General features: G+C 41.1%; 1 long non-coding RNA gene across 1 annotated transcript in view; it reads right to left on the bottom strand.

The window, feature by feature from the left end:
- Positions 1–404: 404 nt before the first annotated feature.
- LOC143272367 (uncharacterized) overlaps positions 405–26,991 on the bottom strand; it is an 87,953-nt gene continuing 61,366 nt past the window's right edge. Inside the window, exons 2-3 of the long non-coding RNA XR_013049876.1 lie at positions 7,097–7,157; positions 405–578 (exon numbers count right to left, since the gene is read on the bottom strand). This is a non-coding gene — a long non-coding RNA (uncharacterized LOC143272367). The remainder of the gene's footprint in view (positions 579–7,096; positions 7,158–26,991) is intronic.

Below are 26,991 nucleotides of genomic sequence, written 5' to 3'. Positions count from 1 at the left end.
CAAAGGAGCCACAGGCAGTTCAAAGTACTAGGGGCTGAATACAGGGACATGTGACAATCCACCTCTTTAGTTAGATAAAGAAGACCTATTCATACATGGTGAGGAGGGAATCAATGGAGTTCCTGGCCCCTTTGCCTGTGACAATGGTCTTTCTGGGCAGCCTCTTAGAAGGTGATTAATGTGAGCTCCTGCTGAGAACTTCAAATTGATCTTGCCAAAGAAAATGTCATTTCTCTGCTTGTCCTTTGACTTCAGAGAGAAAATATGGAACAGAAAGTTTCAAACAACCTGGAATATACACAAGATGTTGTCAAAGAAGGCGGGATACAGACCATCTTGGGGTAAACACACGTGGGTTTGTCCTCCATCCTTAGGATTCATTTCATTATCACATGGCCCCCACTTCCAGTTTCCTGGTGCTCTGTTGTTCTGTTTAACCAGGACACACCTGGTCCTTCACATGACACTCTGACCTCACGGGCAATTGATTCCACAGTTACAATGGCGTAGAGACATGTCAGCTTCCTGATGCTGTCTTCAGTTCTGGGAAAGTAGAAGTGAATCCCATATGGTCCCAGCTTCATGTTATGATGGGAAAAACAGACAGAAAAAAAATGAAATTACAACCTAAAAGTCAGAAATTCTGTAATAGGGATGTCTATGGAAGATGCTTATGATATAGAGAAAAGAGCATTCACTTTGTTCATTTATCCAACACACATTCATACACACACATCCACACATGCATACAAATACATGCAGTGGTCATGTGGTTTACATGTTCAGATGGATATTTAGACTTATAACAGGCAAGACTTCAGAGATCTGAAGAGACAACTGAGTAGCTGGGCTTGAGGGTCAGAGGACCAAGTAGCATCAACAAGGTTGTAGACTGAGTGAGAACCACATATAAAATTTGGCAGGCTGCCTTATGACAGTAATTTTGTGGATTTTTTGTTATTGTTGTTGTTGTTGTTTTCCTAGATGAAAGGTTGGGGCTCATGAATACCAAGATGTGATTTATACCTTTGAATAATCCTTCTGGCTTCTGAAGAATAGATTTGGATCAGGTTTAGAAGTAGAGAGAGATAAGCTGGAAAATGGTGGTGGTAGCTTAGTTGAGGAATAATAGTGTGTTAGACTAGGAAGTGACTGTACAGATGGAGAGACCTGAGCAAAGGCATACACCCAGACACACAATAAGGCAGCACAGGAAAAATTATCATAGAAGTGAGAAGCACAAGGGGTACAGGAGTGAAAAATGGTTGGGGATTTGTCTTCCTAGTCACCAGGAATAGCAGACTCACGGGGAAACATCACCACCACAACCATCACCATCATCTTTACCACAACACCACCACAACTATCACAGTCATGTCATTACCATCATTACTGTGACCACCACAGTCATCACCATAGTTGCTACCACTATCTTCATCATTACTTACCATTACTACCATCATCATCTTTATCACTACCATCAGTCATATCATCACTACCAACTAGCACCAGCAACCAGCACCATCCATCATGACCATCATTGCTATTGGTATGATCTTCACCATTTTCATTCTTAGTGCCGTTGTATGGAATAATTGTTTTAGTTTGTAGTGAGCAATCATCAGTATGACTCATTAGAATTTCTTCTTTACACTTGTGAATTTTGATTTCTCTGCCTATAAACATATATGTATTATTTGAAGTCTTCTTTTTACTATTCCATTAATAGCTACTAGATGGTCAGTCTCTAGATTGTGCCTGCTTATCCCCATTGTCCTTTCTACATTGGTCGGTAAGCAATTCTCAAATTCTTTTACAGTTTTGTAGGTTTCATCATGCCTTGGACACCCCCACCCTGCATTCTAATCATTCCTAAAACTTGAATCATTTTGAGTGTTTCACTTTTCTTATTATGAAGACCACAAGGTCTTACAGAAAGTAACTCTTTCCTTAACTCTTCTTAGGAAACTACATTTATTCTTTACACCATCGTCATAACTAGGGAGCCTCAATATTATCTCATGTCCTCTCTATTCAGTTCCTCAGTGAAGAGCCTCCAACCTTATTTCAAAGAAAATTTCCATACAGCTCTTGAGACCTCTTTATTCTTCAGTATATGATCTTTCTTTGGACCATTCTTTTTATGATTTCAGCATATCCTTGTCATTCCTCAACTATAATAATCACTAAACAACTATTTACTCATTCTTCAATTCTTTATTAAGAGCTCACCATACAAAGCTGTCCTTTTGAAGGTTTTAAGCTCTTTTGACTGGTGGTGGTGTAGTGGGTAGCCATTCCAGCTTTGGTCTGGAAGTTCCAACCCCCATTGAGGCTTCGGTAACTATCATGCCTACAAGGCAGGGCCAAGGGAGGGCCCTGAAGACCCGAGATCAGAATGTGCTCTCTTCACTAGAAGTAGACCAAGGAGAGTTCTCCAGAGAACACCGCCGGACTGTGCTGAGTCTTTCACAGAACTCACAACCTACCTATCCCTTCATTTGTAAGTTACACCACTAATAAATCTCCCTTTTAACTACGTGGAGTGGCCTTAATAATTTCACCAATTATTGATGACATCCACCTGTGTGGTATTTCTCATCAGCACTCTTTTGTTACTTCCACACAGAGCAGAATTTGAAGACTCCATCACTTATTTATCGCACTGGATGAGTAAGATACTGTCTTTCCCAATGGATCCCACTACATTCACATGTTTTTGAAGAACGTTATCTTCCAGCGTGCACACACGAGGATGCTGATATTCTTCACACAGCCATTGGGCCTTCACACGTTAATCAACAGTGCCATGTTTTTAACCAGTAATTTCAAGAGCTACACATTTTTTTGCATGGCAGTAGCTCAAAATTTAGCAGATCCACAATTAAGAAAAACCATGCAGAGGTTACTTTTAAAGTATTGTTTGTGATTTGGGGTATTTTAAACTATCTCCCTGGACAAAGCCAATCACTAAATTGCTAAGAGTCCAAAAGATATTGTACAGATACCTGCAAAATTGCCTCCTCCCCCTCAAATTACGCTTTAGTGGAATAACTTTACATACTGCTGACAATTATAATTAAAAACAAAAAATCCTGTCATGGACAGTCTTATATAAGTTTCGATTTGATTCTTATGTCAAAAATGTGTTCGTTCTTCCTAAAAGAGTGGCTTGCCTTAATTTCACAGCTATTACAGCTAACAGAAAAACAGTGGGCTTCCCACAGGAAGCTCAAGGTCAAACATTTGCTTCACCCATTTCAGGGCACAGTGGCAGCATCTGAACCTTACTGCATGTATTACTGAATCTGAATCTTACTTACTGAATCTGACTGCATGTATACCTCTCAGTTGTTCTACCAAAGACGTATACCCTACTTGTAACTTGCATTCATTTGTAGTATTGCATGCGCTGGTAGAAAATCATTGTGAATCCCTTCTGAAAAAGTAAGGGCATAACTAAATTAAAAAAAAAAAAGTTATACCCTCTTTATTGGTGTTAAAGAATGCCAATAAAGACAAAGAGGGCTGGTGAGGTGGGTTAGTTGGTAAAGTGATTGCTGCTAAAGCCCAAGGATCTGAGTTCAATCTCCAGAACCCATCCAAATACAAAGCACTGGGTGTGGTGGCACACAGTTGTAGTCTCAGCACTGGTGAGGTAGAGACAGGAAGATTCTGGGGCTCACTAGCTACTCAGCCTAGCCTAATCAGGAAGTTCTAGGCCAGTAAGAGACCTTGTCTCAAAAGTCCAGACCAATGACACCCTAGACACAACACCCAAGGCTGTTTTTCAGTGTTCACAAACACGTGATGGGAGGGAGGAGCCAATTTGACTCAAGCTAGAATCATCTGAGAAGAGGAAATAGCAATTAAGAAAATGTCTCCATAAGACTGATTGGTAGGCAAGCATGTGAGTGCATTTTCTTGATTAATGATTGATGTGGGATGGCCCAGGCAAATGTGGGCAGTGCCCTTTATGCCCCTCCCCCCATTGTAGGTGATACTGCCTTGTATAAAAAAAGCAGACTGAGCAAGCCAATAAGCACCTCTTCCGTCGTCTCTACTTCACTTCCTGCCTTGAGTTTCTGCCTTGGTTTCCCTCAGTGATGGAATATGAACTGGGAGTTTTAAGCTGAAATAAAATTGGTTTTGATCTTAGAAACTTAAGACACACACAGGGAAAAAAATGAAAAGATGGTGTAAATACAATATTCACGTATGAAATCCACCCAAAAATGTTGATAAAGTGAGAAAAGGCTCCCCGCCCCCAGGGAATTTATTCTGATTAGTTCTTTGAGAATTTCATGCAATGAGTTTTAATCATATCTATGCCCACTCCCCCAACTCCTCCGAGAACTACGCTCCTTCTTTCCCCGCCTAACCTTGTGTCTTCCTTTTTTTATACCCCACTCATCAAGTCCAGTTTCTGCTGTCCATATATTCTTGGATGTGTGACTTTCGCAGATTTACCAGGAGCAACATTCTGCAAGAAAACCGACTCTCCCTCTCCCAGCAGCTATCGATTGCCAATAGCTCCTTGGAGAGGTGTGGGAATTCATGGTCAACTCCTTTCTATGATGACATTTGATCTGGCTTGTGCAGTGGGCAACCATTCCAGCTTTGATCTGGAAGTTCCAACCCCCGTTGAGGCTTCGGTAACTGCCACACCTATAAGGCGGGGCCAAGAGAGGACCCTGAAGACCTGAGATCTGGATGGGCCAGCTCTCTTGGTTCCTGGACCCGGGACGCTGAAGGTAGACCAAACAGAGTTCTCCAAAGAACACCGCCCGACAGCGCTACACACCTTTCCCAGACCCTGCAACCTATCCATTCACTTGTAAGTTACCCTACAAAATAAACCTCCCTTTTAACTACATGGAGTAGCCTTAATAATTTCATGAATATCTGGTGCCCAATGTGGAGCAAATTCCAAAGTCCTGTGTGGCTCCCACCCTCAGCTTCCTCCCTGGCCAGTGGACACTTAAAGCTGCAGGGTACTGCCTGCAGAGCTCTATAAAACGAGGAAAAACCTACACTGTTCCATTCCTGAAAAGGAGCTAATCCAGTCTCAGTTCCATGGCAGGTTTAGCCCCCAGACCAGCAAAACCACTGTGAATGAGGCATTCCCGGCTTGAGTTTGCACAAGGCTTGTGCATGTGGTCATAATCCCTATTAGATAATGTATGTAACTTCCTGTTGTGTCTGCAAGACACTTTCCTTGTTATATGATACCTTTGCCTCTTACAGCTTTTCTACTCCCTCTTTTTTAATGATTTCTGAGCCTTGGGTGGAGGGGATGTGATGTACTACTCCATCTAGGACTGACAACTCCACAGTCTTATCCTCTGCACCTTGGACAGTAGTTGATCTTTGTGATAATCACTACCTACTGCAAACAGAAGCTTGTCTGATGAGAGTTGAGAGATTCATGGACCTACGGGTATAATGATGTCATTAAGAGTTTGTTAAATGTTATGTCCATTTAGAAGAAGAATAATAGTATTAGGTTCCCCACTAGAGCCTATGGCCTGCCTATCCACATCTTTGCCCGACAATTGTTTCAGGCATGAATTTCATCTTGTGCAGTAGGACTTGGATACAATAAGAAAGGGATTGGTTAATCCCATGATGCTCATGTCTCTATTGCACCAGTGGACATGTCTTGACAAATCAGACATTATTGTAACTCACAGGGTTGACAGCTGTGTAAGATTTGTGATTCCTTTTCTCCTCTGGCCATATGTGTAACACCTTCCAGCACTACAAAACCCAGCCAATAGAAATGAAGCTTCCCGGTAAGTACCAGCATGCTCTCTCTCCATGCTCTGTGACTCAAATACCAAGTGTCTTCAGCAACAGAGTCTAAATGGAACCCCAAACCCATGTTCAGCATTTTCCCATGCTAATTGTGGTGATATCATGTAAGTATGGAATGAGAAAGCCTGAACTAGTATCTGGAAAACTAGCTCTCAAGTTGCTTTTTCTTTTTTTAGAATTGCCTGCAACCGAGCTTATATTGACCAAGAAGGTCTGGACAGAGTTTTCTGGAGTTAAAACAGCGTCCTGAATGACCACTTAATGTGTACAACTGAATCAGACTCATTCAAAACTTTTTTTCTAAATTATTAAAGCAAGACAGTTGCTGAAGCTAACACAACCGATGCTTCCCCTCTGAGTCTCAGAAGGATACGGGCATTCCTACCACAGATGTAGTAGTCCTAGTGACAAGGAGCCAGGAGGAAGTTGATTTTATTCTGATTGGGAAGGAAGGTTAGAACATGGCTTCTGAGCTCATTTCAGAGTCTGTGAATTCCAGGAGTGGTGTTGCATGCATCCTGTTACGATAATATTAGTCTTCAGTTCCACAGACATTGGTTCTGCTTTTCCTGTACACTGACCACGATCTACAGGAAACTCTGATGCCTTATTCACAGATGTTTGATCAGAGACACTAACCTACCCCACAGATGTGGTGATTTTTCTTTCACATATGCATAGTATTTAAGGGCTGCTGTTGTTGAAGGAGAGGACAGTGGGGACAGAAAATAACCTTTCATCGATCGTTGTAGTTGGGCCACTGGTCATTCTGCATGACATCTGTGGTTTGAATGTGTGCTCCAGAGTTCACAAACTAAAATTCCAATCTGATATTTTTCCATATCTTGCATGAACTCCCCATGTCTTGGCTCCCTGATTCTCAGCATGGTCCTAGTCTGACCTTCTTTCACTCAACTACACGTGGGAACTCTTCGTTCTTTTCAAATGTCCTTCTGGGCCTTTGTGTGTTTTCCTCACTGTGTCTCTAATCTTCTATGCATCAGGACTCAACTAAAGACTGCCCATGCCACCTCTCTAGATAAACCGTCCTCTTCTGTGTACTGACCTGTCATGTCTCCCCACCATGTGCTTCAGTGCACCCCTGGATATCTATAATTATTTACACGGCTATTCACTTGGTCCTTACCACCCTTTTACTTATAGAACCCTGTGAAGACAAGAACATTTTACAATTTATTTCAGTCCTAATTATGGTTTCTGTTGGTATGATAAAACACTATAACCAAAAGCGACTTGGGGCAGGAAAGAGTTTATTTACCTTATATGTTCTGATCACAGGTCATCATTACAAATCCAAGTCAGGAACTCAAGGCAGGAACCTGGCGGCAGGAAGCAAGGACCATGAAGGAGTGTTGCTTACTGGTTTCCTTCCCATGGCTTGTCAGCCTGCTGTCTTATAGCACCCAGAACTACCTGCCCAGGGAAGACATTGCCCACAGTGAGCTGCTCCCATAATTCCCAAATCAATCATCAATCAAGAAAATGCACAACAAGCTTGCCTACAGGTCACTCTTGGGGAGAATTTTCTCAATTGAGGTCCCCTCTTCCACAATTGACATAAAAAGTAGCCAGTAGGTTCTCATGGCCTGACCATCTCATATTGAGGACAGGAGATAGTGTACCTCAATATATAAAAGAATAAGGATATGTTTATCAAGTCCTCGTACATACATATGATTCTGCACAAGTTTCATATATGAATTCAGACCTCATCATTACCCAAGGGGTTATTTTTTTTATTATTATTATTGTTTCCATTGTTATGATTCTTTTTTATAGGAGGTAATAGGGCCAGACTTGCTCCAAACCACGATGCCGCTGAGTGACTGGCTAAAATGATGGGTCGGGAATGTTGGTTTTAGAGGCCATGCTGCTGTGTTGCATCTTCACTCCCGTGCACAATCTTTTTGATATTAGAAACTAAAAAAATCAGTTTACTCTTACTCTGGGGATGACCAAATGTCCTTAGACCCATATGGTCATTTTTGAGTCCTCAACACTTAAGGACTGAATAATTTTTGTCCCATTAAAATTCAGATTTGGTCAGAGTGATGGTGGCACATGCCTTTCACCCCAGCAGTTAGAAGGCAAAGGCAGGAAGTTCTCTAAGTTCTGAGTTCAAGGCCAGCCTGGACTACGGAGTGAGTTCTAGGAGAGCCAGGACTACACAGAGAAACCCTGTCTTGAAAAACAACAACAAAACAGAAAATTAGATTTGGAGGGTTTGGAGTGATGACTTGGAGATAAAGTGCTCTTCCTGTCCTTGAAGAGCACCTAGGTTTGGTGCCCAGCACTCAGATGGCTGCTCATAGCCTTTTATAACTCTAGTTCTGGGGAATCTGACATCCTCTTCTGGCCTCAGTGAGCACCAGGCACATATATAGAGCACATACATACATGCAGGCAAACACAGGCATAACATTTTAAAAAATAATTTGAAAAAATAGAAAGAAATGCTTAACTCCTATCCCCTAAGTGATGGTAATAAGAAGTGTAGTTTTGGGGAAGTAACTGAGTCATGTGGGTAGAGCCCTCCCAGTTGGGATTACTGTTCACACTTTCCACTGTGTGAGAGTACAGAGAATTGGGCAGTCTTCAATTTGGAGAAAGACCCTCACTCCAGCCATCACTGGGGTCCTGAGAGTGGACATCCAGGCTTCAGAATGTCGGGTGATCAATGAGAACCTGTGTTTACAAGCAGCCTAGCCTAAGGGACTTCATTGTGGCAGAAATGTTTGCAAGGATTGGACTAACAAGATGCACAGAAAGACATGGCCTGCCAATGGCTAGGCACTGCTGGGTTCTAGGGGATGGAGTCCTCTCAGTTTCCTAGATGGCTGACTCATTAGGGCCACATCAACACAGGCGGCACCATCAACTACAGCCCTGCAAAGGCTCTGCTTTGTTAGCTGCTGGGTGCTGGTGGTGTCCAGGCTTGACTGTAAAAAGCATTATTTTATTTCTCACTTCCCCAATTTACATCTGCCCTGGGAAATTCTCAGTCCTGGCTCTCTAGGACTGAGGCAGAGAGTCAGGAATGTCCTTGACCACCTTCTCAACCTTTTGCTTCTTAGATAGTCTCTGAATACAGTGGGTTTCAAGAAGCACATGTGTGTTTGCGTCCAGGTTGGGATGGTTGTCATTGTCTCATTCATCATTTTTCTCGAATGCCTGGAAGAAAACAGCTTTCAATGCTACGCACATGGCCTGCAGCATCGTGCCTTTTCACTTTCATGTCTGAGGAATTTTATTCCAATACTGTCATCATTATCGACTAAGTGTCTTCTCTGTGCATAATGACAACACTAATAGCCTGCATCTACACAGTCCCTATAAACACTGAACTTTGCAAGGAAGCCCCAAGGTCATCACCTCCATCAGGCCCACCCTACTGGTTCCAGGCATTGATTTTGTCTTGTTGAATCTTCAAAATCATGTGAAGTAAATTAGACCATTAATCCTAATTTAAAGATGGTGAAAGACAACATGAATGACTTACCCAAGGTCACATGAGAATAAATGACTGAGCTGACACTCAGACAATCGTCCTTGGAAAGTGACATAATATGATCAATATGACCACAACTTGCTGCCTCTGTGGCATGCATTCTTCTGCTTTCACTGGATAACAAACCTTCTCAAAAATAATATAGTGTCATAACAAACATAGCAACATAAAACATAATCTTCCATTTAGCTCATCACACTGTAGAACGGTAAAATAGCTTGAACTCCACGCAGTAGCTTACTGGGTCTCACTGGGTCATGGTAGAGATCAGTTGAGTACTAGGTCAAGCCTCTGAGAGCTGGCTGGCCTGGGGTGAGGTCAGTATACACAGTTAATCTCTAATGGGCTTTTGTCCTCCAGTGAGCCTAGACCATTGAAAGGTGTCTGCCTGAGCCCAAGACAGGAAGGGAGCTGCAGGCCTTCTCCAGTTCATGGCTCAGAACTAAAATACTCTACTTCTGCTAAATTCTGTTAGCTAGAGCAAGCCAAAAGGGTAGCCCAAATTCAAGGGAAAGTAGCATTACATCTCTCAATAGAGGAGGCTACAAAGTCCTTGTCAGATCTTCACATCCATGTTGACTGCAGAATTATTATAATAGCCAATTACAAATAAGTTTAGGCATCTAATACCAAATTGATGGATAAATGAAATGATGGTCTATATACACAATGGAGCTTTATTTATCATGAAGAACAAGGAAATGATGTCATTCTAATGAAAATGAATGCACATTTATATGATAAAATTTTGTTAGTGAGATTCCTGTTACTATAATAAGCTTCAGATAATTACATTTTAAAAGAAAGGCTCCTGGTTTGGGAGGTTTCAGCCCAAGATCAGGGTAGCCTATTGTCATGTGCCTCTGATGAGGCAGCACATCAAGTGAGAACTCATGACCCAGTCTAACAATTAATATCATGAACCAGAGAAGAAAGGGAAAGAGGGGAGCTGGGCATAGTGGTAAAGGCCTTTAATCCCAGCACTTGGGAGGCAAGAGGATCTCTGGAAGTTTGAGGCTAGCCTAGTCCACCTAACGTGTCCCAGGACAAGCCAAGGCAGAGAAATCCTGTCTTGAAAAACCACAAACAGAGAAGAGGAGGGCGGGAGTGGGGAGACAGGACTTCCAGACCCGCCTTTAAGGGCACGCTCCCATTGATATGAAGACCGCTCAATAGGGCCCATCTCCAAAAGATTCTGCCATCTTCTGACAGGGACATCCTGAAATTTTGAGGGACACATACACAAACCATTGTGATTAGATACTAATACTTAAAACTAACTCACATATGAGACTGTACCAATCTTCAAAGTCCCCACACATTTTCCTCTTTTAACCAAAGAGTAATCTTGAAGTTAAAAAAAAAAAAAGAAGAGTTATTGATCACTCTGTTCCACTAAGTCTAGGAAAGCTGAAATTCAGAGAACATCATAGCTGCGTGGCTCAATTTAGTCTTGGCTGTGGTACTGTTACATGAGCTAAGTATACTTTCTGTTGTATTTGTTCTCATCGCACACATAATCTCAATGCCCTGCAAAGAGGTAACAGATACAGATGCTTCTTAACAGAAAATAAAAGTGATTGCAATTGCAGTTTAACTAGCTGCTGTGGGAAGACTGAGGTATGAGGTATAAGCATATGAGTATGCTTACCCACTAAGTGGCTTCAGGATGGCTCAGATGTTTTAGGGTATGATTTAAGTATGTCTCCATGACTTCAAACACTTATAACTTAATAAGACTTATAAAATGTATTAGTGTTTCACTGATGTTATCCATTTACAGTCCACAATTTGGGTTTATTACCCACAATCCTAAGACCCATAAGTCAGGATTCTTGTGGTTATAGCTAAATGCATCTAATTTAAGCTGGTATAGGCGAAACAAATACAAAAACCACGTGTTTGTTTGCATGGCTTGTTTGCATGGTTTGCATGGTTTGTTTGCACAGGTCCTCTCAGCTGCGCCTGTTGCTTGCTAACTTCGTTACAGCTCCCTCTCTCATTCCAAGTGTGCTTTCCTCCACTTAGATTTTTTTTTTTTTTTTTTGGTTTTTTGAGACAGGGTTTCTCTGTGTAGCTTTGCGCCTTTCCTGGGACTCACTTGGTAGCCCAGTCTGGCCTCAAACTCACAGAGATCCGCCTGGCTCTGCCTCCCGAGTGCCGGGATTAAAGGCGTGCGCCACCACCGCCCGGCTTTCCACTTGGATTTTAATTCACTGGTGGGGCCAATTTTTTTTTTTTTTTGGCAAGAAAAAAAAAATCTACTGCAAAATCCAGCTTCAAAACTTAGCAGTTCAAGGAAAAGAGAAGAACAAAGCATCGTATTCCCGGTAGCTCTGGTAACATTCCAAGGACGACTCGTATTAGTTAGGCCTGTGTCATCAGTCCAGCTTGATCCAATCACCATGGTCAAAGACAAAGAACTCTTCTTCATAAGAACTGGATCATGTTCCTGATGTTAGAGCCCTTCAGAAACATGAGAAATGGATGTACAAAACTCAGTTACTAGGTGGCAGCGGAAGCCAAGGGTGCTGAGAAGAGAGAGAAAACCTTAGATACCCACAATATCAATGAGCAAAGACTCAGAATAATGGAGTCAGATCTCCAGAGTGGCACTTATGAGTAGTCCACCCCTGTTGGCAGGTCCTGGTGGTGTCCTGATCAGTTATAGAATGGAAACACCAGTCAAAATAGTTGCACTTATAATCATCATAGTAATATTGGCTTAAGTTCTAAGCCCTTCAATATTTTGTTTAATTTTATCTTGTTGTGTCTTGTTTTCTAATGTAGTGGGAATCAAACCTGGAGGTCCTCAGATATTAGACAGGGTTCTGCTACTGAGCTACATCAGAAATGCAGATGAACTTACTTGTCCTCACAGCAAGCTCAGCAGATGGACACTGCTATTATCCCCAACTACAAGAGGAAGACACTGGTTCTGGAGAGATTAACAGCACTTGTTTCTCTTGCAAGCACCCTGACTGAGTTCAGTTCCCAGCACCCACAACGGGGCTCACAATCTGCTTTCACTCCCCGTCCATTGGATTCGCTTCCGGCTTCCACAGGCACCTGTACTCAAGTACATACAACCACACCCAAACACATTCACATACACATAATCAAAAAGAAAATAATCTAAAAATAAACTGCGTAAGAAAAGTGTACCACTTAGACCTTAAAACATAGCCACACAAGCACTTCTAAAGAGTATGAGTTACTGCTCATATACGTGCCCAGTAAGCAACGTGCATCCCCAAACACCCCTCTATAAATGTATGGATTATGCTTGCTGTGAGGAGAACCAAGCTTAAATGAGTCCATTTATAAGCTATCTGGTGCTGGGCTAAACTTTGGAGACAGTACATAGATGAGTCCTGGCCATGTTTGCAGTGAGGGGCAGGTTCTAAAGGAGCACAAAAGACGTTGTGAGAGTGGTGGAGTTTGGAATCTCTTTCACGGTGTTAGTTACCTAATGGAATGCGTTTGTCAAAACTCCTGGAAACATGTTGGATTTAATGTATGCAAATTGTAGCTTAATAAAAATGGGGAAAAGCCTCAGAGACTGATCTTTCTTGGCCACGGACACATTAGTTATCTATTCTCTTGAAAACTGGTGTTTTGATGCATTTATCCTGTTGGGAGAATGCCTGTGGCTTTTTTGCTTTCTTTTCCCGAGATGAAAGCCATCAACTTTGAAATCCAGCTTTTCTAGGTCAGGGAGTGGCTCAGCTCACAGGGAGCACACCCTGCAGGCAAGTCAATTGAGCTTCCGTAGACTTACCCTTGCTGTTCTTTCTGGCTGCAACCTGGGGCTGATGGTGTTCTATCACCGGGCACTTGACTGAAAGAATTCTGCTCCTGAGTAGTGTTGCTGATTTGCCAGCACATCTATGAACAATCTACAATCAAAAGTCCACCATCAATGAGAGGTGCAGCTGACTCTGGGCTTTTTTGCCCTCATATTGGTTTCTTGGACTTCCTTTCTCTGCACTGTATTATGACAGAGTTTTTCATGTGCAGTGGCTTGTATGACAACCAGACTCTTACTGGATTTGGCCAAGGCACAAAGTAGCAGGCAAGTAGGTAGCAAGAAGAAAATTCAGGCCCTGTCCTTCTACTAGGTTCAGATGGTTTCGGGGCAAAGGCTGTGCATCCACCTTGCTTTGGCTCTTTGGAAAGAGAAAGACCTGCTGAGAGTCTTTGGTACCACAGTCTTTCTGTTTCTCTCTGCCTCTCTCCTTCTTACTCTTGCTCTCTCTCTTTCAGACCAGACAGCAACTTCTTCTTGTTGCTTATATGGGTTGCCATGTTGAACCTCTACTACTCCATCATCTAGGCAAAACAATTCCTAGTGTTAGATTCCTTCCTTTTCAGACACTTGAAGCCTTTTTATATTTTCCTGCTTAGAAACAGGCAGACTTATCTTTGCTGAGGTTTTCACTGGCCTTGATTTAAAAACTGTGGCTATGATTCTTCTCTCACATGTATCACGAGTTCACTGTGAGGTCTTGGCCAAGTTCATAAACAGCACCAATGCCTTCATTGTAAAGCTGTGCTGAGTGCTGAGGGCTGAGAGCCTCTGTGGTGCTGGAGCCTTTCCCCAAGACCTGCTTTACTTGTTTTGATCTTCAGTCTTAGTAACATATTCCTCCAGCAGTGTCTGCTTATGTGATTTCTGGTGATTAAATGATCTGGACTGAATCCAGGCTGTGGCCATTGAGTGGCCTGGATGGAGAAGGCCTGGCAGCCTCATCATCCCACTCTGGACCAGGCAGCCAGCATCCACAGTCCATATCTTTAGGTTTGCCCTGTCCTGAAGTCATAGGCCCCACACTTGGAGGAGTAGGGCCTCCTCTCCTCACACACAAGGAAGCACACAGCCAGCAGAGCCAGCCAACTTTACAGTTTGGAAATGGGGACCTCACCTGTCTGTGTTTGCTATGATTTCAGCCTCTAGCAGATGCTACTGTGACTACAAAGATACCAAACTTCCCCTTTCCCTGAATCATTATTTCTCTTTGTATAGAGAGGATTCCTTGAGATTCTAGTGGTTAAAGCCCTCGTTTGGGCTGTTTTTAGAGCTCATTGTGACTGTTAGCCTCTGCCACTGCTCATGGTAGTAATGCCTTTCTTTCCCTTTGTACTCTGCTCTACACTCCTCGTCAAGGCTTCTTGTTTAATCACCTCCACAACAGACAGCTGCACCTCCTTGTGTAACTAGGAGATCACTATGGTGAGTTGTGAAAAATAACAAGGAGAAGAATTATTTACTTTTGCTTAAGGTTGCAAAGGGGAAAAAGAGACCAGGGATAGTGTATTCCAAAAGGCCTGCCCCTAGCGGCCTATTCCTTTCATCTAAGCCCTACCTCAAAGTTTCCTGCAGCCTTTCAAAATGGTACCAGCAGCCTGGGACATGGCTCTCAACACATGGGTCTGTGGAGGACATTTCTTACTTAGTCCATAAAACCCATCTTAGACACTTTTACTGGAACTTGATTTTAGACATCCTGTCACTGTACAAATACTTGTCACCTCTCAAAGAAAATTTCTTTGACCAGTCCTTCAATCTGCTGAAGCCATGGCCTCCCCTCCATCAAGGTTCTGAAACAGCCTAGACAGCAAGGCATTGACTCTTCAAATTCCAGATGGCCTCTCTAAGCCAAGCTTGATGCTCTCTCTTGTCTCTAGGCAAGGAAGAGAGAAGCACTGTGATTATCTGGGCACTACAGGATTAGGCCTCCAAGAGGCTGGGCTCCAAATAGACCCATGTTTGTTTTTGTCCTGAAGGGATTGGCTGTCCTGAAATCATTTGTTCTGAGCTTAATGATGTTTCTAAGCCTAAACTCCTGAGGCATAGGGGCCTCTGAAATAAAGGGTTTACAGCTATCCAGAATAAGAAACAGGGCTAGGCAACAGCTAAAAAAAATTAGCTGAACCAAGATCTAAGAGTACTTTCATAAGCTTTGGGGAAAACATGTGCTGAGCCTGTTCGAGTTATGGATAAGAGGGTTGGCTGGATGAGGGTCATGGAAAAAGTTCTGGGATGGAAGGCAGGACTAAGGAGTACTTGTTTCTGGGTTGGTTGAGGATAACACCTAGACACTTCATGCATAAACATCACCCCCTGACCAGTAGGACTTACAGTTTTTACATACAATTAGCAAACACTTGAAAGTAAAACAATCGTCCATTCTTTTTATCCTGTAGCTTGTCGCTGATTAACCTCCCATCATCTTGACTCCTTTCTATCCTCTGATATTTGGTTAATTAAATTTAAGATGCCATGTTTTTTGTTTTTCTGTTAATTATGTAGAGGCTTCTGTCACAAATTTTGCCACTAAGCATTTATTTTGAAACAATTACAGATTTATTTAGGTCTCTAAAACTATATAAAGAAAACCCTGTAATATCTTTCATATAATTTCTCCCATTAGTTTCATCTTTCAAAACTACAATTTAATATTGCAAACAGAGTACTATATAGATATAGTCATGGTAAAGAGCACTTCCAGGCTCAAAAATCTACCCTGTATCTTTATCTTATTGTACCCACTTACTTTTCATTCCTACCATCTACTGCACCTCAGGTGACCACTAATCTGTCCTCCATTTCTACAAAATTAGTATTTAAAGAATGTTATTTAAATAGACTCACACAATATGTACTGTTTTGTGAGGACTTCTCATCACTCAGTGTGACTCTCTCAAGAGCTGTCCACATACTGTGTATAAAAACCTAATTTATTGTGATCACTGAGCATTGTAATGTTCAAGGGTCTGAACAAATCACAGCTTGTTTCCATTTACCCATTAAAGGACATCTGGGCAATTCTAAGTGGGGTGTTAGGAATAGGGTTGCTGTAAACTTTCATGTATCGGCTTTTACATGAATACAAGGCTTTATTTCTCTGTGATAAATGCCCACCAATATAATTTCTATGTCATATGTCATTTGCATACATTAGATTTTTGTTTTTAAAAAGAAATGGCCAAAATGATTTCCTGAGTGGATGTAACACCCCAAACTCCCCCCAACAATGTGTGAGGACTCCGGTTTCTCTTTGTCCTCACTATTTAGTACTAATACTATAATTAAATTCTTTCATTCTCTGTCATGTCATTTTCTTCCCCTCCATATTACTTTCCCTTTGAGGGTATTGCACATATTTTTCCACATTTCTATCTTAAAAACCAGCATCGTGTCTTATAGTTTAATATACACCCAGCTTAGATAATCATATAAGATGTGTGACTTAGGTAGAGGGCCGTTGTATTTGTTTGCTCAGCCTGTGGGTCCCTATGCTCCAGTGTGGTTTGTTCATAAAGCTGAACTGTCCTATTGATTTGCATTTGCACCTGCAGGAGGAGAAAGCTGGCAATACTTACATGAGTCTGTCTCTGGAATTTCTGTTTGTGTTCCCATTGATCTGTTTCTATCTCTCCACCAATACCTCGTAGTATTGATTACTATGGCTATATAGTGAGTCTTGAAATAGGGCAGAGTGATTACTTCCACTTAGTCCTCTTTCCCATAACCGTTTTTTCTACTTTAATTTCATTGCCTCTTTGTATTCAAAAACACAAAACAAAACAAAAACAAACAAACAAACAAAAAATCAAATAAACCAAACTGTGTCTATGTAAAAAATTAACTCTCTTGGATGTTTTTGAGTTATCTTAAACAAATATACTCATTTATAGAGAATGGATCTTTTTATCATCAGGCAATATAGACTGCTTGGGGTGTTTCTTACAAATGTAAAAATTCATTTTCCTTGATAGTTATAAGGCTATTCAAAGTATCTGTTTTGTATTGGATAAGTTCTGATTTTGCTTTCCAAGGAATAGGCTCATTTAGTGTAAGATGTCAAATTGGTATATAAAAGAAAGCTGCTCCTAAATCCCCTTCATTAGTGTGTCCGTATCTGCAGCGTTGAGCTCTGATTCAGGGTCATTTTATCTATTCCCTGTGTTCTTTGTCAGCCTTTCTGGAATATTCAGTTTTGTGATATTTCTAGCTATTGTTTGTTTTATTGAATTTTCTCCACTGTTGTCTTGTTTTAATTCCACAAATTTCCATTCTTTGTTGCCTTTTATTCTACTCCTCTTAGAGTTATTTTGCTTTTCTTTTTCTGACTTCTTGAGGTAAGACCATTGGTTTGAGTCTTTTTCTGTTTCCTGCCATCTGTTCTGGCACTCTGATTCTTCCTTTCAGCTCTGCTTTAGCTGCTGCCCTCGAAATTTTGACTTACTGTGTTTTCATTCAGTTAAATGCACTTATGGTTCATCTATGTTTTCTGGTACTTGAAATGGGTATGAATTCTGCTGGTGGCTGGTGGAATGTCGGTCAGTGCTGATTAGACCCTGTGAGTGGACAGTACAGTCACATCCTTCTGTATCCTTCCTTACTCTCTGTCCATTCAGTGCTGAGGTCTCCAAGTGTACCTGTGACCGGGGTGCATGGCTTCTTGGTTTCAATTCCATCAGCTTTTTCATCATGCAGTCTGCAGTTGTGCTATTTAGTGGCTTCGCTTTTAGGATAGCTGCTCCTTCTAAAGGTTGACCCTTTATTATGCAACATTCCTTTTTGTCTTTTGTAGTTTTCTTTGGTCCGAATCACTTTATATGGTACCATCATAGCCAGCCAGTCTTTTGATTGTTTATGTGGTATAGTGTAACTTTCTTCCATGGTTTTACTTTCAACTTGCTTCTGTATTATATGTGAAATGAATTTCTTATCACAGCAAGTACTTGGGCCACACTTCCCACCTTTCATTTTGTGTATTTAAATAATTTATTCTTAGCCACTGAGCCATCTCTCTACCCATAAACAATTTATTCTTAATATAAGTAGTGATATTTTAGTGCTTAAATTTGCTTTTTTTCCCCATTTGGTATCCATTTTTATGACTCTTTATCTACATAAATTTTCCTTTAGCCATGTTTAACATACAGCAACTGGTAACAAATTTCCTTAGTTCTCTTTTATCTGAGAAGGTCTTGATTTTTGCCTTCATCCTTGAACAACATTTTTCACTAGATAGTATCTTCTATTGATACTTAGTTTTATTTTGCTTACAATAATATACAGTGCTGTTTCCTTGGCCCAGGAGGAATCTCCTTTGATCTTAATTGCTTCCTCCCATATATGTTGAACCATCCATGTATCTCCAGAGTGAGGCCAATGTTGTGATCAATGATATTTCTGATATCTTGGATTGAGTTTCTAGTATTTTATTGAGAAATTTTGGTTCTATGCTCATGAAATTATGATCAGCATAGAGATTAATCAGTGAATTTTATATTTTGATCTCTTTGCCTGGTTTGGTATCAGGGTAATGCTGGTTTCACAAAAAAAGTGTAAAAGGCTTCCTTCTTTCTCTATATTATGGATTAATTTAAGTAGTATTAGTATTAATCCTTCTTAGAAGTTATGCTAGAATTCTGCAGTGAATTCATCTGGTCCTGGACTATTTTTTTTAAAGTTGCAAGACATTTTATTGATTTAGTCTCATTATTGATTGTGAATATGTTTAAGCTATTTATTTTCTCCTAGTTTAATTTTAATATGTTGTATGCAACTAGAAATTTATTTTTTATATTTTTCAATGCAATGGAACAGTTTTTTAATGTCCTAAATCTTTCCAAATTTCATGAATGAATTTTGCAATGTCACCATTTTCATTTCAATATCTATTAATTTGGATTATACATCACATGAATAGACTCAAATCTAGAAATCATACAATCATCTAATTAGAAGCAAAAAAAAGCCTTTCACAAAGTCCCTCCCTTCATTGCAAAAGTCATAAAGTGACTATGGATGGAGGGAGCATATCTTAACATAATAATGGCTATACACAACAAACATTCTGCTAAACAGAGGAAAACTCAAAGTGTTCCCACGAAGATCAAGAAAAAGTCAAGGGTGTCCACTCTCTCCACTCCTATTCACTGTAGTGCTAGAAGTCTTAGCCAGAGCAATAAGACAAGAGAAAGAGATAAAAGGGACACAAATAAAAAAAAAGTCAAATTATCTCTGCATGCCAATGTTTACTCTAAACACAAGAGATCCTAAAGACTCCACAAAAAAATACTCTTAAAACTGACAAATACTTTCAGCAAAGTGGTGGGATACAAAAGAAACATGCACAAAAATTTTCTGGCTTTCTTAGTTGCCAATGGCAAACATGTCAAAAAAGAAATAAAGCAAAGGATCCTATTCATAATAGCCACCCAAATAATCTCAAGCAAACAATAGCAACAATGAAACTGAAGCCTAGCTAAAGAAACAGTAGACCTCTTCCATGAAAACTCTGAGACCCCAAAGAAAGAAATTGAGGAAGAAGCCAGAAACTGCAAAGACCTCCTGTGGTCACGGGTTGGCAGAATTACTATTGTGAAAATAGCCATACTGCCACAAGTAATATATAAATTCAATGCAACCATAATCAAAACACCATGACCTTTCTCTACAGACATAGACAAAATAATCTCAAATTTGCTATGGAGACACAAAAGACCAAAGTTAGCCAGAGCAGTCAGAACAAAAAAGAATGCTGAAGGAGGTATTGCCATAGAATACTGAAGGTGGTATGACCATATTTGATTTCAAATTATACTACAGAAACATGGTAATAAAACCAGCATGATACTGACACATAACCGACACTTAGATCAATAGCATAGTATACATAATTCAGATACAATCACATGCAAATACAGTTAACTGACCTTTGGCAAGGTCACCAAAAATATACACTGGAGAAAATATGACATCTTCAGCAAATGGTGCTAGGAAACCTGGATTTTAGCCTGCAGAAAAGTGAAACTAGATCATTACCTGTCATCTTTCACAAAGTTCAGAGCTCCAAATGGATTAAGGACCTCATTCCGAGTCCCTGAAACTGCTAGAGGGAAATATAGAGCACAGCTCAACTTATGGGCACAGGCAAGGACTGTCTAAAGAGACTCCAGTTGCTCAGGAAATATGACCAACAGTTGACAAATGGGACCTTGTAGAGCTAAAAAGCTTCTGTTCAGCCACACAGCAAAGGGAATGGTCGATCCAGCAAAAGGTGGCTAGCAGAATGGGAAACGGGCTTTGCCAGCATCTGAGAGAGGATGTACTAGTTTCTAGAATGTGCAAAGAACTAAAAAAACTGAACACCAAGGAAACAAACAACATAATTTTAAAATGGGCTGTGAACTTCACACAAAGTTCTCAAAAGAAGAAACATGAAATAGTAGTAAATGCTTAAAATATATTAAACATCTGAAGCTACCAGAGAAATAATACTACATTCAGACCCCATCTCACCCCAGTCATAATGACTGTCATCAGCAACACAAATGACAACAAACAATGATGTGAATTTGGGGAATCAGGAAACTTGCACACTGTTGGTGAGTCTGCAGACTGGTACATCCACTCTGGAAATGAGTCTGGAAATTTCTCAAAAACAAATAAAAACTAGAGATAGGTCTGCCATATGATCCAGCTACTCCATTCCTGGGCACATACCAAAGGACTTTGCATCTTACTACAGAGATAATTTCTCATTCATGTTCATTGCTGCTCTGTTCACAATAAGTGGAAAATGGAATCAATCTATCTGTCTATCAACTGACAAATGGGTAATGGAAACTAGGTACATATACACAATGGAATATTACTCATCTGTTTTAAAAACGCAAAAATCACAAAATTTGCAGGTAAATGGATGAAACTAGAAAATAATATACCACATGAGGTCACCTGGGCTTCAAAAGACAAATCCCACGTGTCCTCTCTCACATGAGGGTCTTAGTATAAAATCTTTTGTGTATTTAACATGGAGTATGTATAGAAGCTAGGAAACTAATAAAAAGCTATTGGCGGTAAGGATGTGATTGGAAAGGGAGAACAGCAGAGATTTGGTAAAATGAACACATATAGGAGCAGTGGTGGGGACACAAGTGTCACAAAGGTAATGGTGTGGTGGGATAGGGAATCCCAATGAGGGACCAAGAGAAAGCTTAGCCACCTATGATTCTGCAATCTCATCTATCTATCTATCTATCTATCTATCTATCTATCTATCTATCTATCTATAGATAATATAGATAATATATATACTTATGTATATACATATATACTCATATACATTTGAGAGGATAATAGAGCATCTTTGATATGAAATACCAGTAGAATACAGGGTGATAAAAGTTTAAGCAGGGTTGAGGACAGGATGGTAGGAGAAAGGAGGGTTAAGGTGGGTTAATTAAAATCAAAGATGTATATAAAAAATCTTGTAATGATTTCAAGCCAACAAAGCACATTTTTGAAAAGGAGTTTGAGCAAAATTATCCCACATTATTGAACAATGTTCTTCCTAGAAGATATGCATTAAATGAAAGTCTCAATGCCAGACATGAGATACTTTCCCACTAGTTATTGGTCTATGAGGCTCCAAAGGTACCCAAAACAATACCAGCTATTGCCACTGCCCTTGGTTACCCACTATAACTACATGGTAAGACCCTATTGCAACCATATAGTGGTTGCAGGACACAGAAACACCAATCTTGAACTGGCTGAGAAACTGTCCCTTCTGGCTAGATTTCATAGGCTAGAAAGTACCACATAAATTTCTGGGAAGAAAATCAACAATGGTTTCGTTTAGCACTGACCTCTGCATGCTACAGTGCTGACCTGTCAGGTAGGATATGCCCACTGATGCAAAATGGTGGGATAACCAATGGTGGCAAGATTACAGGGAATACCAACTACTCTCTTGATGAGGACTGTGACACAGGAGAGAATTGATGCCTGATACTATAAACACAGTCAAAACCCATGGCTAGGGAAGCCATAGGCCATACAGGTGAACATATTGATGTCATTTTTCTGAATGTTCATGTTGTCTAACTACCTTCTAAATATTTACATGATTTATGTGATGTATACATCTGTGCTGCTGCCAACCTCAGTCAGAAAAGCTTCTTATTACAGCGGGTAGTAATTAGTGAAGAACCACAGTGCTGCTCCAGTGCTGAGAAGAAGTTACTATGAGTGCCCAGCTGTAGATGGGTTGTCTATATCAACTCCTTCTCAAGGCTCAGGGAATATTAGAGAAAAGGAGTTGGAAATAATGTAAAAGCTGGCAGATGGGAAGGAGTTCTATGAAATGCTCTTCTCTGGACATAGCATGGCTATTGGACATCAATCCACAGTAATGTGGTAATCTACACTGTACCTGCACTAGATCAATCCAGTTAAGGATTCCAGCATGGAGGGGGAGACACTTCTGAAGCCCTACCCCTAGGGAGGAGCCACTGGCAGTTGATGACTGTTAGATGAGAGACCATCACTTTTCTGGGATTCAATGGGTTAAAAGAATTAATTATTAATGAATAATTATAAAAGGAAGACATGTAGTTGAGAAGGAGATGAGACAGGGTCTTTAGATAACTTGAAGGTGGGAAAGGAGGGTGGATATGATTAACATATGTTATATACATGTATGGAAATTTCAAGGAACAAATACAATTATTTAAAAAAGCTTCTCTTTACATGCTTAAAATCCATCTTCTGAGTCACTGGAAACTAAATATGCTGCATTTTCTCCAGATGTGAATACTCTGTGGTTTATCCTGGGTGGGGGCTGACTATTTCTGGAATTTATGGATATACATCTTTTGCCACGTTGAAATTTTTTGACCCATTATTTTTTTAAATACGTTTTTCTGACCTGCTGTACTTTCTGCTTCTGGAGATCTCAGGACACATGCTGAGATCTCTGCCTTAGTCTAGCAGACCCTGCTCATTTTTGTTCAAGTCGTTTTTCTCCATGTTACTCATTTCTCTTGTTTTGTCTTCCACCTCTCTGAATCATTTTCTGATGTCTCCATTCTGAACATCCGCTGAGATTCTTATAGTTGGACTTTTCACTCCTAAAACTGACTTTGCTTTTATTTGGGGGGTTAATGTATTTATTTTTAAAGTGTGATTATATTTCAGTGCTGGGGGTTGAACCCAGTACTTCACACAGACTAAGCACATACTCTATCACTGAGCTACACCTCATACATTATGTGTGACAAACATACTTGCTCACTAAAGCATCTTTTACCACCAAATATCTGCCATCCCAATGCTGGCTCTGGCTGGCTTTTTTTTTCCACTGTGGTTTTCCTGGCACTTGGAATGGTGAATGTTTTTCCTTTGGGGCTTAGGCATTGTGAAAACAGTATTATGAGACTTTGAGTCTTACAGCTTCATTTTTAGCTCCCTTTCTGTGGAACTTCTCTGTCAGGGAAGGCAGGCCATGCAGTGAGGTAGAGAAAGGGGTCTCATGTGCCTTACCCATCTTTTGAGTGCTGCCCCTCATAAGAGGGGGGTTTATGTTCCCAGTCTTGTGAGGGTTTCACTCCCATAACCATGAATGTTTTAATATCAAGAAGGTAGTAGTTGTGTCATGCCCAGAAAACAGCCTTCTACAACTTCCCTCCTGCAAGCTCCTGCTCTTCCTCCTCCATGTTCTCACTCCCAACTTTGACGGAGTCTTTGTGGCACTACTTACATGGAACATCCTCATCCTCTCTCAACTACAAGTGGTCATGATCTCCTTTAAAATGTTTAGGACATCTTTTGTCTTTCAGTGGTGGAGTTATTTTATTTCCAAGATGTTTATGGGATCTCTTTAAGATAAAGGTCGTACAATACTCATCTGTAAACATACACATTTCTACTTCATTATGAAGACTTATATTGAGTGGGTGAAGGAATAAATGAATGAAATGAAACAGAAAGGGTGATGTATTAAGACCCAAATCCGGTGGCAGCGGCGGCGCACGCCTTTAATCCCAGAACTTGAGGCAGAGGCAGGCGGATCTGTGAGTTCGAGGCCAGCCTGTTCTACAAAGTGAGTGCCAGAAAAGGTGCAAAACTACAGAGAAACCCTGTCTTGAAAAAAAAAAGACCAAATCCTATCATAAATGGAGTAGAATCCCTGTTGTCACCTGTACAGTTATGACTGATTGAGGCTCTTGAGACAGAGAGTTGTCCTGGATTACCTTAGGGACACAACAGAGTCTCAGGGATGATCGTGATCTTTTTTAAAAGGCAGAGCTACCATAGAGAAGGTAACGAGACCATGGAGTGATGTGTATAGCCTTGAAGATGAAAGACGGAGGGAATTTAACAGCCAAGGGGCAGGAAGTTTCTAGAAGCTAGAAAAGGTAGGAAGGGGCCTTTTTTTCCCTCTGGGGATCCCAGAAGGAAAAAAGTTCAGGTGAGATTGTTTTAGACTTCTAGCTTCCAGAACTTTAAGGTCATCAATTTATGCTGTTTTTAAGACACCAAGTTTGTGGCAGCTGATCGCAGCAACAGTATAATAAAAGGAGGCCAGTATCTACCCATTGCTGACATCACATAGGGAAGTGCAGTAATGAGGTCACTATGAGGAATGCATTCATTCATTCATTCACTCACTCACTTATTCGTAGCTACTGACTACCTACCATCAGGCAGTGGTCCTAAGGGTGGGAAAATAACAGAAGGTGAATTTAAACATGGACCAGGCTACTCCTTGGGTCCTCACTCAAGATATAGCAGCTTGTGGATTACAGTCACACAGTGTGGTGATCTTAGTACTCATAATGCAGCAGAAGCAGCCAGGACCTCCTTTTGTTCTCTTTGCCCAATACTAATTTGTCCCTTTCTGTCTTTAGATTGAGTTAAGCAAGAGTTGAAAAACCTTTCAGAATGTTCAGAATATAGTGATCCAGAAACCCAAACAGCTGCATCAGAGGCATGACACAAATAATCTGGGTCACAGAGTTTACAGTGGTTAGAGCCTTGCGTGCATGGCATGACCTTGATGTGCCTCAGTTTACTCATCTGAGATACGAAGAAAAGAGGAGCACTTACCTTTTAGAGCTATGATGGTTAAAGGAGCTAATTACACATGAACTGAAGACAGTCCATGGTATTTACTAAGTGAAACATATAAGACTGCTTAATTTTAAAAGAATCCCAAGTATAGTAAACAGAACCCAGCCAAGTAAACACAGGCGAGGAAAAAGAAAAAGGATATTCTAGGCAAGTGAAAGGTGTTTTTCCCCCATAAAACTCCCCATTCTTACCTCTTTCTGCAGTGGATGAAGGGAAAAGTACCCTTCCCTGTGTTCAACAACTGTAATTTAGGGTGCACAAGGCTAGCATCAGAAATCCACAGATGGATGGTACTGAATAAGGAGCAATTCTTTATCAGATACCATCCATTGTGCAGGACAGGCTGCTGGGTAGGATGACAAGCTGCAGGAGGCAGGATAGAGTGCAGGGGCTGCAGTGGGGGAGCTGCAGGAGGCAGGGGAGAGTCCAGGGGCTGCAGTGGGGAGCAGCAGGAGGCAGGGGAGAGTCCAGGGCTGCAGTGGGGAGCAGCAGGAGGCAGGGGAGAGTCCAGGGGCTGCAGGGGGAGCTGCAGGAGGCAGGGGAGAGTCCAGGGGCTGCAGGGGGGAGCTGCAGGAGGCAGGGGAGAGTCCAGGGCTGCAGTGGGGAGCTGTAGGAGGCAGGGGAGAGTGCAGGGGCTGCAGTGGGGAGCTGCAGGAGGCAGGGGAGAGTCCAGGGGCTGCAGTGGGGAGCTGCAGGAGGCAGGGGAGAGTGCAGGGGCTGCAGTGGGGAGCTGCAGGAGGCAGGGGAGAGTGCAGGGGCTGCAGTGGGGAGCTGCAGGAGGCAGGGGAGAGTCCAGGGCCTACAGTACTTTAGAAAGATAATGAACATCCCAGGACTGAGACCTTCTCAATATTGAGGTCAGATCCTGTTTCCACTCAGTGAATATGGCTGATTTGTTTAGCTTCTTTGATCTTCCTCCATAAAAGAGACCATCATTGTATATTTTCTAAAAACACTGGTAAGATTAATGGCATACTGCTTGTAAATATTTAGCCAGGGCTCAGCATATGTTTTTTAAAGAAAAAAGTAGTAATTGATAATGGTGATTTGGGAGTTGGAATGGTAGGACTGGGTAATTTGTTTGGCATTCTTAAATAAATCTTTAGTTTGTACAAAATAATAGCTTTGATTAAGACATAATATGTATTATGTACCTTGTTCCCAGTTGCCTTCTTAATCCCCACCTGTCCCTCATCTGAAGTCTCTTGCTGATCTTTTACTTTCATGGTATGTGGGGTGTGTGTGTGTGTGTGTGTGTGTGTGTGTTCTGGTGTGCATGCATGTGTGTGTACAAGTGCATATGTGTGTGTTTCTATTTAAATCTATACTTTCTTGTCTGAAAGAAAACAAACATTTTAGCATATTTTATTTTTTTATTTATTCTTATCAAAATCATAGCTGTACTACAAGATCATGATCAGGTAAGAAAATACTCAGTGTTTATGTTCTTCCTCATGACCTGATCCCTCAGATATGTGTGCAGCAACTTTGGGCCCTACTGAGACAACAGCTAGAAACCCAAAATGCAGACTAATGAAGCCTTCATTGTTGGCTCAGGATGGCACAGCAGTCTCCCAAGCTTCCATGTTCTTGTCCTGTTAAGATGGCTCCTTTGACTAAGTGCCTCATGATAGGCGCCTAGGACCTACTTAAAAGATAACTGCCTTTCCATTCCAAATGCTGGGTCCTGGTTAGAGTTGCCAAGGAC

The sequence above is a fragment of the Peromyscus maniculatus genome, chromosome 1 (assembly GCF_049852395.1).
Source record: "Peromyscus maniculatus bairdii isolate BWxNUB_F1_BW_parent chromosome 1, HU_Pman_BW_mat_3.1, whole genome shotgun sequence".
Lineage (NCBI taxonomy): Eukaryota > Metazoa > Chordata > Mammalia > Rodentia > Cricetidae > Peromyscus > Peromyscus maniculatus.
This window is presented reverse-complemented; position numbering and strand designations above follow the sequence as displayed.